This window comes from Pinus tabuliformis, chromosome 6 (genome assembly GCF_031772625.1).
Source record: "Pinus tabuliformis cultivar Carrire ecotype Pingquan chromosome 6, CPIR1, whole genome shotgun sequence".
In the NCBI taxonomy this organism is placed as follows: domain Eukaryota; kingdom Viridiplantae; phylum Streptophyta; class Pinopsida; order Pinales; family Pinaceae; genus Pinus; species Pinus tabuliformis.
The window spans coordinates 1,270,615,044-1,270,629,955 of NC_142292.1; positions in this window are offsets into that span (position 1 = coordinate 1,270,615,044).

Consider the following 14,912-nt stretch of genomic DNA (forward strand, 5'->3'; position numbering starts at 1 on the left):
GAAGGTAACCCCCTTTTCAATTTTATCTCATCCTTTTGAAGGCAACATCTATAAGTTATTACTTCCCTAATTCCTTAAACTTTTTTGCTTGTTCTTTCAGCAGGTCTTTGTTTTCTTTTCTTCCTACTTCTTTGAACATATGATGTTGTCCCAACTCACATTATTAATCATCCTTATATTTTTATTCTACAGATCTAGCTTAAGAGAGACCATGGGGGGTCATGAAGCTTTGGGGGAAAGAATTTATTCTTCCTCCAATATTGACTCTTCATTATTTTGATCCATATTGTTTATATTTTCCACTGGGGGCATCTCTTCATTTTGTTCTTATTTATGCCTGAGATCACTTGTATTGAGTTCTCCATTTCTAGAACCTATGTAAGATCTTCGTCTTCTTCTATGTGTTCTTGGGCCTCATACCTATTTTCAAATTGAGTTTTTTTTTTTTCTTGAAGTAGAAGCTTGGATACCTATAGGGAAGGTGCTTTTCTTTGGCAAGGAAGTACAATTTCATTCCTTTATTATTTTTCCCAGTTATTTTATTACTTTCACTTTTCCTCCCTGCCCCTCTTCACCTTTTTTTTGTTGCTATTTCTCTCCCTCTTCAATACAATTCTATTGGTCCTCCAATTTTTTACAATTTCTCACAAAATGGCCTCATATATGAACGATCAATTGTTTAGAGAGATTAGAATAGAAAAAGGAAATCATTTATCCAAATCAAACTCTACACAAATTCAAGCGCATACTATTAGTCCTTCATGTGATTTATCTTGATCAATATATTTCCACATAGTATTCATTATTAATTTGAAAGTTTCTTCATTCTAGCAAAGTAGAGGGAGAAATGGGAGCTTAACCTAGATGCGAACAATTGACAAGACATTGTTTTATGGATTAAAATCAGGGGTACAAAAGTTTAGGTGTAAACTCTGACCACCCATGAAATATGGACTAATGCAAAAAGTTAAATCTTGATCAACCTTATTTTAAAAAAAGTAAAGTGAAAAACCCTTCTAAAACACAAAATGACATAGAGAGATGCCTTGAGATGAGAGGTCTCTAGTTTTTATCAATCCAAGAGTTGAGTGATTTGGGGGAGGGCCAAATTCTAGTAAATTTCCATACCAACCCCCAATTTGATAAATGCAATTCCATAGGTAGAGACTGAGCAACATGTACTGGGATATTGGGGATTTCCTCCATTTTCCTTATAAATTTGGTGGCTTTGGGCCACAGGGCTCTAGACTAGCTTGACATCAATGTGTTGAAAGCATCGATCTCAGGAAGAGAAGGGGGGAATGTGCCACTCCCCCTAGAGCTTGAACCCATCTGAAAGAAAAATACTCATTAGGGTTTTGTAGGTATGCAAAGGGGCATTAGAAGTGCACGATTTCAATCACTCCAATGCCATTCTCAATAAACTTTTTATTTTCAATCTCTTGCTATTAACCCTTGATGATTGGTTGTTGCATAATTTTATTTTCTTTGATTCCACGTATCATTATTGTGACTTATTTAATTTGTATTACTTGTTAGTTTTTTATAATACCTTATTGAATAACAATTTTGTGATGCCTTGTTCCATGAATATTGTGAATAATCCAACTTCTTCCTCTGTAATGTTAATATTGATTTTTTTGCATTCCATGAAATCTTTCCTATTAATTAGGTTGTCAATATGAATTCACATTTGTTGGTTTTCCTTCATTTTGCACACCCATTTCATATATCTTCATTTTAGAGACAATTTCCTTCTCTATCCTCTTTACCTAATCTTTGACTACTCTATCCTTGGAGATAATACCATCATATTTGACATGCACATCCTCTAGATTGATTTCAAATTCTTCAAGTATCTCCAAATGAATTTCTTGAATCTTGTCTTCATTCTCATTTTGAAGATGCAATGTGACCTTATCTATCAAATTTTGATGTTCTTCTTCAATTCTATAATTCATTTTTTATTTTGCCTCATTCATGTGTAGGGATTTTGTCAATATTCTTGCAAATTTCCTCTTCAAGCCTTTTGGTAGTCTCTTCATCTAAAATCCTCATTTCTTCTTGAATTTAACAATGCTTATTTCTTCTTTCAATCTATTGACATTATCTAATTGTTTTTATTATGGTTCCATAATCTACATTTTTCTTCATTTTACTTTTCAATTATTCTCTTGAGTCATATTTTTTACAATTTATTTTGCTAATATTTTGTTGCTTTAAGTTTGTAAACTCATTAATGAGTGATTTGCTAAGTGATTTCAACTTATACAATTGATCACCCTTTTTCTTAAGCTCTTATTTTAATTCCTCCTTAACCTTATTTTATTTGGTATTTTCCCTTTTAGCATCATTTAATTCATCTTCAATTATACACATCTCTTTTATTTTTTAGTCCTTAATCCATTTTTTGAGGAAAATATTTCAAATACTTCCCAACTAACATGTCATATATTATCAACATATACTCATCCACCACATCAAAGCTAAACCCTAAAAATAACAACTTGGCTAAATAGGATTCTTACCATTATCTTTTCTCATTCTCAACCATTCCATAGGATTGATTTCATCTTTATCGTCATCTCCACTGAATTTAGGTATTTCCATTGCTTCTTAATTGAGGTCTAATCTAAACCATCAACTTGAAACTTTAATATATTATAAAAAATGATTTGAAATGGTTATGATCCTTTTCCAAATATATTCTTCTATTTTACTCTTTCTAATGGATTTTGAATCACCTCAATTGGACACCCCAATTAAAAGTTATGGTAGTTTTAAGTTAATGCATCTTTTAAAAACTTGTTTGAGAGTCTCTCCTTCTAGACAACCTTTGTTATATACCATGTATCTACAATTTTGGCCCTTATAAGTCCAAAATTTCAGCCTAAAGTAATTTGATATCTCTTATATGCATTTCCACATGTTTGCTCAAAATTTTATGTGCCAAGTGAAAGTTATGGTAATGTTCCCAAAAATGGGTGATTTTTGGTTCCTTCCTAGTGTTTTTTTTGGAGAAAAGATCCTAAAATCCCATCCTATATAAGCTATTGTTTCCTATATAGAGCCACCAGTAGTTTATTAGTACTCAAGAGAACAAATAACAATCAAAGTAATGAAATCTAAAATGAGATCTTAACACTACAATGCAAAAACAGAAACATAGAAAGAAAAGAGTTTTGGAAACATGAAAACTCTTTATTGATGTAAATGAGATACAATCTCTACCAGTGGATCTTTAGGTATCCTTCCATCTCATGCAGGTGTGATTCTCTCCTTAAGAAGTTTCTTATACACTCTTTGAATGGAGATCTCCAAGATTAGCAAGCAATGCCAATTGGGTGGTAATTTGGGTAGCATAACCTTGCAATGGATTGTTTGTAAATAGTCCTCAATGGAGTGGTATTTATAGGCCAAGGTCCATATATTCCCCCAATTTGTCTCATTAATGAGATTTGATCTTGAGTAAGCCTCTCGTCTTGGTGGGAGATAAGAGGAGTCCTTAGGAGGCTCCATAACTCTCCCTTAATGGTGTAGAGGCTTAATACTAAAGATTTGACCTTCTACTTGTTGAGAAATATAGGGTATCATAGTTAGGTCTTCTTATTAAATTGATGGGTATCATAGTTAGGTCTTCTTATTAAATTGATTTCTCTAGTACTTGACAATTTTTTATGATTAGTTCTTATTTCTTCTTCTTTGTTATTACATGTTTATCATCAAGACATTGCCAAAACTTCAAAGACAACAAGAGAACACAAGATGTAGGCACTCAACCATGGAAAAACCCCTAAGGAGGGGAAAACCTAGTCAAACTCTTATACTATATATTCAACTCAGGTTGAGACAAACTTGACCATTTGACCACATACTCATTCCATCCACAAAATAAACCCCAACCAATCATCTTGTCATATTATTTTCTTGAAACTTCTTTAGTCTCATTATTTCATCTTGCAATTGTCATTCTTGGCTTCTGTAATTTAGTATATTAGACCCCTACAACTTCTACTTTCAATCCCCGCAATTCTACTGCTACTATACTAGACTTAGTCTCTTTATTTTTTTTCTCCTATTACAGACTTCGGTTTTGTTCCTTCTTTGCAGATCCAAGATCTTTTTCTAAACACCAAACTATGTCAAGCTTCCTTGCTATTTATAGTGGGTTTTCAATGTATTTTGGGCCGACATGAACAATAGTAGAAGCCAACTTGTCAATTGTTAGACTTGAGTTGTAGTATGCTGACATGTAGGAGATGTGGTTGTCTTGTAGGAGAGGGAGCTGATTTGGTGGAGGAATCTAAAACAATTTTTCTTTATTCGACTTTGACTCAATAACTAAATAAATAAAGAATCCTAAAGCACACAATGGGTGTTATGACCTATGGACCATTGACCCAAGCATGAAACCCATGCTTTAATAAGTCAATCAAAATTTATTTTTCTTTTCTTTTGACAAATACATTACATCATGACTCAAATACAATTATGAAGACCGACACTAGTTATTTTCTTCAACATTACTTACATCTAAAAGGGGGTAATTTAAGATGACTTTCCTCATGGATCTCTCAAATGTCACTTCTTTTAGATCCACACAACTTTTGAAGAAATATCCATGGTGATATATGCAAACATGGAAGAGTGGATTTGTGTGGATTAATTAAAATGTCTTGTGAGTTCCTAATTTTTTAAACTTTGAGAACCCTTGATTTTGATTACCTTTGACATATTCTAGCTCTTAATTTTTTCCCCAAGGAAAAATCATAATTTTATTCATATTGAGCAAAATTACATGTTGTAGATGCCAAATTAGCATATGCTATATAAACTTGTCCTGATGCACAGGATCTAAAAAAAACAATAAATTATAAATTATCTATGCTTTACTACCTTTATTTTTTTCCAATTTCTGCCGACCTCCAATGTTGGGAGTGGATGTTATAATGGAAATTTCTGCCTCTTTGGTAGTAGTTGGGGTTTCTTTGTCAGAATTTGAGCTTTCGGTTGAGTGTATTCGCTTGCTGCCACCGATTTCTTTCCCTGGAATGAGTTTCTCACTTTTCTACTGTGGGTCGGTTGTCCTTGGAACTAAAGCGGAGCAGTTCTGGTTCTCATCATTTTGTGAGTTAAATTGGGTGCTTTGTTCATTGAAAGCTGAGATATTTCCTGGGTGTTCTGCTTCTTGGAATGTGGTGTTTGTGGTAGTTTCTGCATTTTCTTCCTCTTCTATATCATCTGCCAGAGAGGCTGAAAACTGCCATCCTTTTGGCTTTGGTGGTTGTCTTCTTTTCCTGTCTTTTTTATTTTGTGGGCAAGCACTTTGTAGATGACTAGTTTGATGACAAATGCAACATCTGAAGGCAGTGTTTTCATAATCAAGAGGCTGGGACCATTGCTTTTCATTGTGGAATAAGAGGATGTGGTCTGGTAACCCTTGACTGAGATCAACCTCCACGCAGATTCTGGAGAAGGTGTAGATGTCCTTGGAAAGACACTCATTGTCTACTTTTAAAAATTTCCCGAGAGCATTGTCAATGCCTACTAATACTTTGATGTGCCAAAAATTTAGAGGTAGGTTATATAGTTTTACCCACACAGGCATTTTGGAGACCACCATGGTGTTTGGATCAAATTTCGGAAACCATGATGTCAAGAAAAGGCTAGCATTACCCCAGAACCATGGTCCCTCGTTCAATGCATATTCCTTGTCATTGACTGTGTAGAATTTGACAATGAAAAAACCTTTTGAGCATAAGTGTATATCACAGTTTTCTATCCATGTGGAGTAAATCCATTGACTTAGGGATTCCGGTTTGGGCCACAACTAGTTAAATCTGCATATCATTGCTTTTGATAAATAATTATCATGTATTTCATTTACCTCAGGTATAACGATCGGTAGAGTAGGGTTTTGAGTTGTCTGCTCGACGATGTAGGCACCAAGAGTCGTGGCTTGCTGTTTTGATTGTATTTGAGGCCCCATCTTCCCTTTTACTGCATCTTTGAAAGAAACAGGTCCTTTGGAGCTTGTACCAGAGAAGCCACCATAGAGTCTTGTGTTGAGGTAGATAGTTGAGTCTCTGCCTATGTCATATTCTTTTAGCTTGTGTTCCTCCTACAATACTTTTCCTACGTGGATCAAGAGTTGTTTGCAAGGTGAAATGCCCATCCTTTATTGTATCCTTTGCTTGAGGGTTTTGACCTCCTCCCAGCTCCCTATTTTTATGCATACTGTGTTTCCTTCCATAGATATGATAAAAATGGTAATTTGTTTATCTTCGAGCAACTTTGCTACCAGGGCTTCAAGATCTAGTGATGGGATGATCACCTCTTCCTGTCGTTCATGTTCAATCACCAAAGCTTGTTGTAGATTTGGGCTGATTTGTTTGCAGGCTCGTGATATTCCCGCATGATCCAGTAAAACCTAGAGAAAAACTAGATCCGTCCTCATGTAGAGCTGATCTCTCAATATGGGGTAGTGATCAGTTATTAAATGCCTAGAAGCATGAAGCAAAAGATCGAAGTAAGCTGCCAGACTTTTCATGCATCCCTCTGTCTCCATTTAACTTAGTGTCAGCGGAACAGTATTGGGCATTGCTGGTTCGGGTAGATCCTTCCAGATCTCGCCAGATCGAGGGCAGATCTATCTTCTGGTTGATCAGATCTGATGGGATGTGTCTCCATCCATGGATAAAATTCCAATCCGGCTCAAGAGTGATCAATCCTTGCCCATGAATGGGTCTGTCCGTTTCTGAATGATGGCTGTTTCGGATCAGCATTTGTATGGCGTATTCTGCATGGCCGCCTTTGGTTCTATTGCTTGGGGAGTGAAATCCCTGTCCGGGGCTGCCATAGCTTCCCAGGCCGCCGAGCGGAGAAGCTACTTCAGCGTGAGAAGGTGTTCCGACAGCCCACGCCCTCAGATCTCTCGCTCCTGGATTACGCAACGGTGATGTCCTACCTCTCAGCATTGGCTTTTCCTGAGCAGCATAGGGCTACGTCTCCTGAGCTTGTGTCTGTAGGAAGTGAAAGATGAGCTGAGGGGCCTTGATCGAGCACATGGGCATGAACATGAACTTGAAGCAGATGAAAATCCTGGATGTGGTGAGGGGCCTGACTTCGACCTTGATGGGTTTGTCCACCGCGACTTGCTAGATCTCACCATGCCTCTGCCACTGGTGAAGAATTGTAAATCCTCAGAGCACATGTTTTTCCTCAGAAGTGCATTTCTCTTGTTTCATTAGTGGTAATGATTTGTTTGAGATTATAGCTCTTAATTGACACCTTAAGTGTGCAATTTTTAAGTGATAATAGTTGCCCATGATATGTGACGTTAGGAGCATATGTATAGCTAAAACATATCACATTTTCCTCGACTGTTTGTCCTATTGATTCTTAGGAGAGATACCATGGTTTGAGAGAGAGGAAGGGTCTTTAAGGATAACCATGGATTCCATTGTTGAAAAAGAAATATATCTGGTATACATACGAGGTAAGCATACCCCATTATCATGATCATGACTGTTACAATGATGGCTACATTTGTATACAAGAAGGGTCTTGCCAAAAATGTTGAAAACATAATTATTGATGCTAAAGTAGATGAATGCTTCGCCCTCAAGGGTGCATTGATAGAAGAAGTATTGATGATGTGCATGCCCCCATGTATTATGCGTAATCAATGATGATAAGACTATCATTAGCGATATCCTATCCTAGTGCATGGATCTTTGACCAAAATAGGAAACTAAAATTGTCACAAAGTATGACACATGATGCCATGAAATAGTACTAAAGTCAAATGTCATGGCGGCTGATGAACTTTGTGGGCAATGATGACTCCCTTCATTCCATCTAAGGTTCACATTTGAAATATGGTAATGTGAACCAAGGTACTACTTCCTTCTTTTTGTGTTGAAAGTCGCCTACAACCTAGTATGGCAGAGATGTTGTCACGTAACATTACATTTAAAAATAATAAAATATTAATTTAAATTGACAAATTAAAAATAGTAATAACAAAAGAAATTAATGTTGGCCATAATTAAAATAAATCAATTTGCACTTTAATTTATTAATAATGAAAAAATATTTTAAGTAAAATATTTCAATGTACATATTAAATAACATAATTTTATATCTACTTTATATAAAGAAAAATAAAGTAATTTAAATTAAAAAAAATATATATTATATTTTCACTTTCGATAGCTAGGGAGATGTGTAATTTATTTTATTTCTAATGTGGAATTAATATACAATTTTTTTTAAAATATCAATAACAAAGACAAGTTTAATGTAGGTTATAAATAAAATATTTCAATAGGCAGGTCAAGTAAAATATTTTAACGTGAAACATATACAGAGATAAAGATTGAGAGAATTCTTATTCCATTAATAGTTTCTTTCTAACTCAATGTATGAGAGATATTTGTAATTCTTGCAATGCTTAATATATATTTGATATGTAATATTTTAGAAAATATTAATAACCAACCTAGATCCATCTTAACTCTAGATCTTAATTGAGTGTTGATGTCAACATAAAGGAAGATGTGACTATCTAGAGACAGAGTTTCTTTGAGCTATCCACTTGAAGTGAATTCAAATATTGAACCATGATGAGGTGTAGAGGTCATGGTGGATGAGCTCAATAGAAAATGGAGGCTATAAAATTCCCATGGTTGGAGAAAATTGGTGGCGGTAGCAGTCAAAACAAACTAAGGTAGGCTTGCCTCTAGAGTTAGGAGGATGTCCAAGTGAGTGATAGGTGTGATGGGTTCCAAATTTGACACATTTTCATATACCATTTTGTCTCCCTACTCCTTCATTATTACCATTTCACCATTCCCTTCATTAAATAATCTATGATTCCGACACACATTCATCCAAAGGTAAATTATTGTCAATACACTATAAGATTTCTTATTTTTAATGAATTTACAATTGAAAAGTGTTCTTATTATAAATTTTTGCAATTATGAAATTCATGTAACAATGAGATACTATAGTGGACAGTTGTGAGAGGTGGTTTTATGGGGTCATTATCAAGTAGATAAAGATGAACCTTGAAAATATAAGACATGGGTTTTTTTCTAAAATATGCCCATTTATCTAACACTCAAGTGAATTCCATAGAAAGTGAAATATATGGGAGACATGAGCGGTTTTATAAAACATATTTTTCCTAGACTACATGTTGCAGTTGATTTCCAAAATGCTTTCATCTGATTTGTTACTTCTAGGTTTGTGGGATTGGATCTAGTCCTCACCATTCATTTTTTTGTATAAATATGTAACCAAGATGGAGGAGTGGGCATGGAAGGTTAATTGTTGATCACATAACTTACATACCATTGTTGTAAATAGGGTTTTGATCTTTTAGTAATGAAAGCTTCTCTTGATTGAGTTTTAGTGAATTGTTTTAGTTCAATTTGATTGTTCCTAACGACATTACACATGTTGGGAAGGGCCTCTTAACCTCGGTTAAATCCTAGTAATTTAATTTCATAGTTTAGTTTGCTTCATGTGTTTAATTCTGTATATTTTGCTTACTATGTGCTTCAATTTGATCAACTATAGGAAAACCATTGAAGGATCAAGACACTAATAAGCTACTCTAGTAAAGTAATTGTGATCTAGAGCCTTATAGCATTAGTTGTTTTGAAACCTAGTGATAGATTCCTTAATGTTAATTTCTAGTAGTTTGAGTTTGAAAGATTGAACTTGATTCCTTTGATTAATTAACTAAGAAAAACTTCTTAGAGCATAATAGGATTTACTCATAAATTCAATACTTCAAACAAGTTACTTATGATAATATCATTGGATTGCTAATATTTTTTGTAGAATTTTCTCTACAAATCAGCTAGCTCACTGATATCATGTAGAAATTTCACCTGCAGATCAAACTGATATATGCGATGTACTAAAGCATAATACTAGATCTACATCTACCATAAACTTTGCGGAAGCTTAATTGAACATGAGCAACATCAAGCATGAACAGATATAACTGAGAATGAGAAGTAATCAACCATAACACAGAAGATATAACCTGGGGAAAGCACCAGCCTAAAACCCCATCTCTATATTATTAATCAAGTGGAAATTCTCAACAACATACAAAAAGAATTAGCTCAAAAGTTATCCTGCTCTCTCTGTACTCTGATGATTTAGCTCACGAACTATCTAGGCCTGTATATAGAGGCTCCACAAGTCCTCCAAGCTCCTATTTCCTTGCACAGTTTTGATTGGGTCCAATGTCATAACATGTGTGAATTGGCCACATCATACCTGCTATAACCTCAGGTCCAGCTACGCAATCCATAAGGAATAATATTCCTTCTGCATGCAAGGAATATTCTCAACTGGGTCTCTATTTGAACTGACATGCATGAGTTATCCATGAGTGAATCTTCAGTTATCTGAAAATACTAGTTGCTACATGCATGCAAGCATTAACAAACTGAATCTCATTAATTTAACAACTTATTAAATTAATCTAACTGGACTTGACTTAGTTAATTGAGCCAACTAATTAAAACTCATAATTACAACTCATCCTCATCCTTTAATTGATGGTTAAATCCCTCAATCAAAGGAGAAACTGTTGCATGTCCTCACATAGACTTCAAGTTCATAATTCCTTAACTAATTACCTCAAACTGAATTAATTAATTAATTTACAAACTACTGTTAATATCAAATTCGAATTTTACTTCCTATTTCTAGTCCAGGGACTGACTAAAATAGGAATCCACACTGAACTACTAAAAATAGAACTTCTATTTTTAGCACTTCCATTTTTCATTCCTTGTTGCCTAATCTAGCACTGGTACCCAAACTGCTATTTTTAGCAGTGCTATTTTTAGCACTTCTATTTTTAGCAATTTCTTGTTGCCATTTTCAACACTCCCTCTCAACAAGAAAGGCTTCCTCTCAAACCTGATCTTGTACCTTCAGAATGTTCTGCATGCAACATTTCTACCAAGTGTGGTTGCTCCAGCAACTCTTGGAACAAAAAAAACTCCCAACTGACCTCTTTGTTGGGCTAGAAACATACTCTGATGCTAAAGCTCTACCTGCTGCTGACAAGTGCTCCATCTCTTACCTCTGCGCTATTGCAACATCTCCATGCATCTCGCACCATTGCACACCTCTCTGTGCTACCCTGCACTGGTGCAACACACTTGTGCCTCTCGCATTGCTGCAGCCTGCTAGCTCTGCATTGTCCTGGGATTCCCTGCACTATAGCTCTCTCTGCCACTCCATCTGCATCTGTCTCTACCCAATCAGTCAATTCTGCTACTCCTCATCAGGGCTCCTGTAGCAAAGTCGAATTAAAGAGGTTGGGTACCTCAAGGATCTGGCCCCTCCTCCTTGGGACGATCACTCCACATCGCCCCACCTCCTACCTGGAGGTATGGCTGCATGTGATCCCTCTGCCCACCTGGCTCAAATTTTCCCCCTACTGGAGGTCTCTGCATGAGTAGATGTCTCTACTCAATCTCCACTCAGCTTCCCCTATTGCGGCTACTCCACAACCTCTTGAAGCTGCTGCACCAATCGTGGCTCCTCCAGAATCATCTGAGACTTCTTCTGGCGCTGCATGTTGAGAGGTAATATACTCTCCCTCTCAACCACCAAGTCTCCATTAGTTGCCTTGTTGCTCAAGGCTTTGCATGCATCTTGAACCTCAAGAGCATACAGGTTCTTGACCCGTGAACCAATCTACTTCACCTGTCTAGTGATGATGTGTTTAAGGAAAACATTTCCCTTATTGAAGACTACATCATAGCCTCTGTCTTCCAGTATCGCGATCGACACCAAATTTCTCTTCAGTACTGGTACATACTTGACATCGGTCAAGGTAAGGCGAGCTCCATGCTCCCTCTAAAAAATAACCGTGCCTACACCTGAGACACTATACTTTTCATCATTACCCATCGCTATGAGTATCTGGAGATCTTTCTCCTCCAAAGTACTGAACAAACTCTTGTTGCCGGTCATGTGGAAAGAAGCTCCATTGTTAAGAAACAAACCACGTCCCACCATGGATGAAACCATGCATGCGAAGAGTGTGAAATCCAACTCGAACTGTGAAGCAAGTGCCTCACCTTCAGATCCTTCCCCGGATCCCTTCTTGGATTTCCTCAGTGGACAATTTGTAACAAAATGGCCCACCTCATGACAATGAAAGCATTGCACTTTCGATTTGTCAAACTTCTTCCCACCATGGGAAGAACTGGACTCGGAAAGAGAAACCTTCTCCTTCCCCTTCTTCACCTTACTCGCTAAGGCATAGTTTTCTTCATTGTCCATGGATGAAGAACCATCTCTGGTGTTTCTTCTTATCTCCTCCTGCATCAAATCCAACCAAAGTCGTTCCCAATCTGGTAGTTTCTCTCTTCCATTAACGAAGTCCTAGTAGCTATGCTAGCTCTTAGGATGACCGAGGAGTGCAAGACTCACCATGTCATCACCAACTGTTACGATCCCTACACTTCCAAGCTCATCCCTGCATGAGGTGAGCTTGTTCAGATACATAGAGATTGTGTCATCCTTTTCACACTTGATCTTTCGAAGTTTGTCCTTCAATGCTAGCTTCCTCTGATCACTGCTATTCTAATAAAGATCTTTTAATGTTTTCCACATCGAAAATGGAGTCTCCTTCCCATGGAGGCTCGAGACAATGTGATCTCGAACTCCCTCCAGAAGGATTCTCCTTGCTATAGCCACACACTTCTTCCATTCCGCCAGTTGAGTAGCATCAATCGGCTTCAGGACTTCTTGATGAATGAAGTCCTTAAGGCCATTATCTTCTAATACTACCTCCATGCGATTCTTCTAGGCTATATAATTCGAACTGCCATCAAGGGCATATTCGAGTCTCAAACCATAGAACCCCATTGGTGAAATAGATGTGATAAGAACTCAATTCAATATTCAGAAACCACAAACTTCAACTTCTTCCTTCTTGTATAATGTTCTTCCTTGATCACCTATGCTCTGATACCATGTAGAATTTTCTCTACAAATCAGCTAGCTCACTAATATCATGTAGAAATTTCACCTGCAGATCAAACTGATATATGCAATGTACTAAAGCATAATACTAGATTTACATCTACCATAAACTTTGTGGAAGCTTAATTAAACATGAGCAACATCAAGCATGAACAGATATAATTGAGAATGAGAAGTAATCAACCATAACATAGAAGATATAACCTAGGGAAATCACCAGCCTAAAACCCCATCTCTATATTATCAATCAAGTGGAAATCCTCAACAACATACAAAAAGAATCAGCTCAAAAGCTATCCTGCTCTCTCTGTACTCTGATGATTTAGCTCATCGACTATCTAGGCCTATATATATAGGCTCCACAAGTCCTCCAAGCTCCTATTTCCTTGCGCAATTTTGATTGGGGTCCAATGTCATAACATGTGTGAATTGGCCACATCATACTTGTTGTAACCTTAAGTCCAACTACGCAATCCATAAGGAATAATATTCCTTCTGCATGCAAGGAATATTCACAAGGAATATCCTAGCAACTGATAGTACATTGTCCCTCCATCTGATCTCAACTGGATTTTTGTTTGAACTGACATGCATGAGTTATCCATGAGTGAATGTTAGTTATCTGAAAATACCAGTTGTTACATGCATGCAAGCATTAACAAACTGAATCTCATTAATTTAACAACTTGTTAAATTAATCTAACTGGACTTGACTTAGTTAACTGAGCCAAATAATTACAACTCATAATTACAACTCATCCTCATCCTTTAACTGATGGTTAAATCCCTCAATCAAAGGAGAAACTGTTGCATGTCTTCACATAGACTTCAAGTTCATAATTCCTTAACTAATTAACTCAAACTGAATTAATTAATTAATTTACAAACTACTGTTAATATCAAATTCGAATTTTACTTCCTATTTCTAATCCAGGGACTGACTAAAATAGGAATCCACACTGAACTGCTAAAAATAGAACTTCTATTTTTATCACTTCCATTTTCCATTTCCAGTTGCCCAATCCAACACTAGTACCCAAACTGCTATTTTTAGCACTTCTATTTTTAGCAATTTCTTGTTGCCATTTTCAACAGTTTCTAGCATAGGGTAGCATAAAATAGGGTAGGCTTGAATCCCACAGTTCTTGTTTTTGCATCTCAAAATTTACCAACACCTAACCAATGATTTAATGTCAAGGATTTATGCATATAAATAACCTACAAATGTGGTTTCTTTGACTAAAAGGAGTGGGTCAAATGCAATACAGTGTGATGGCTAAGGGTGGCCAAGGGTCACAACATGGAGCCAATATTGATAAGATGGAATGAAAATGTAAGCGCTCCAACCATGGGTGACACAAGATTATTTCTTAGTAGTACGTGAAGAACATGATGAGTGGTGAGTTTCTTGCTTCCAAAAAATATTTGTACAGTTTCCAAAAGAATATAATAATGACTTTAAATGTAAAAACATGGAGATCGGTTCTCCAACATGTAGTATCCTTCATGAGGGTGAAAATGAGTAACAGTAAAGGGTGAGGGGCCTATTGGTTGGTCTCAGTGTGGGGGTGATGAATGTATGGTGATTGTGCAAATAGTCCACTGCTAGTGGAAGTGTGAGAGGTCAATTGCAAAATATGGTGGTTCATGTAATGATGATCAAATTGATAAGTGCCCAAGAATAGGGGAGGTTACAATTAAGATGAGGTTGAAGCATGATGAAATGACTAATTATGTGAAAAAATTATTCCAGGGAAAGGTAATGCAACATGGATGCTAGTAATGCAAAGGGTACTACTATGTGAGGAAATCCATGAGGGTGGAAGAACTACCAATTGAACACATACATTTACTAAGTGCAGAAAGGAGGGTGTCAG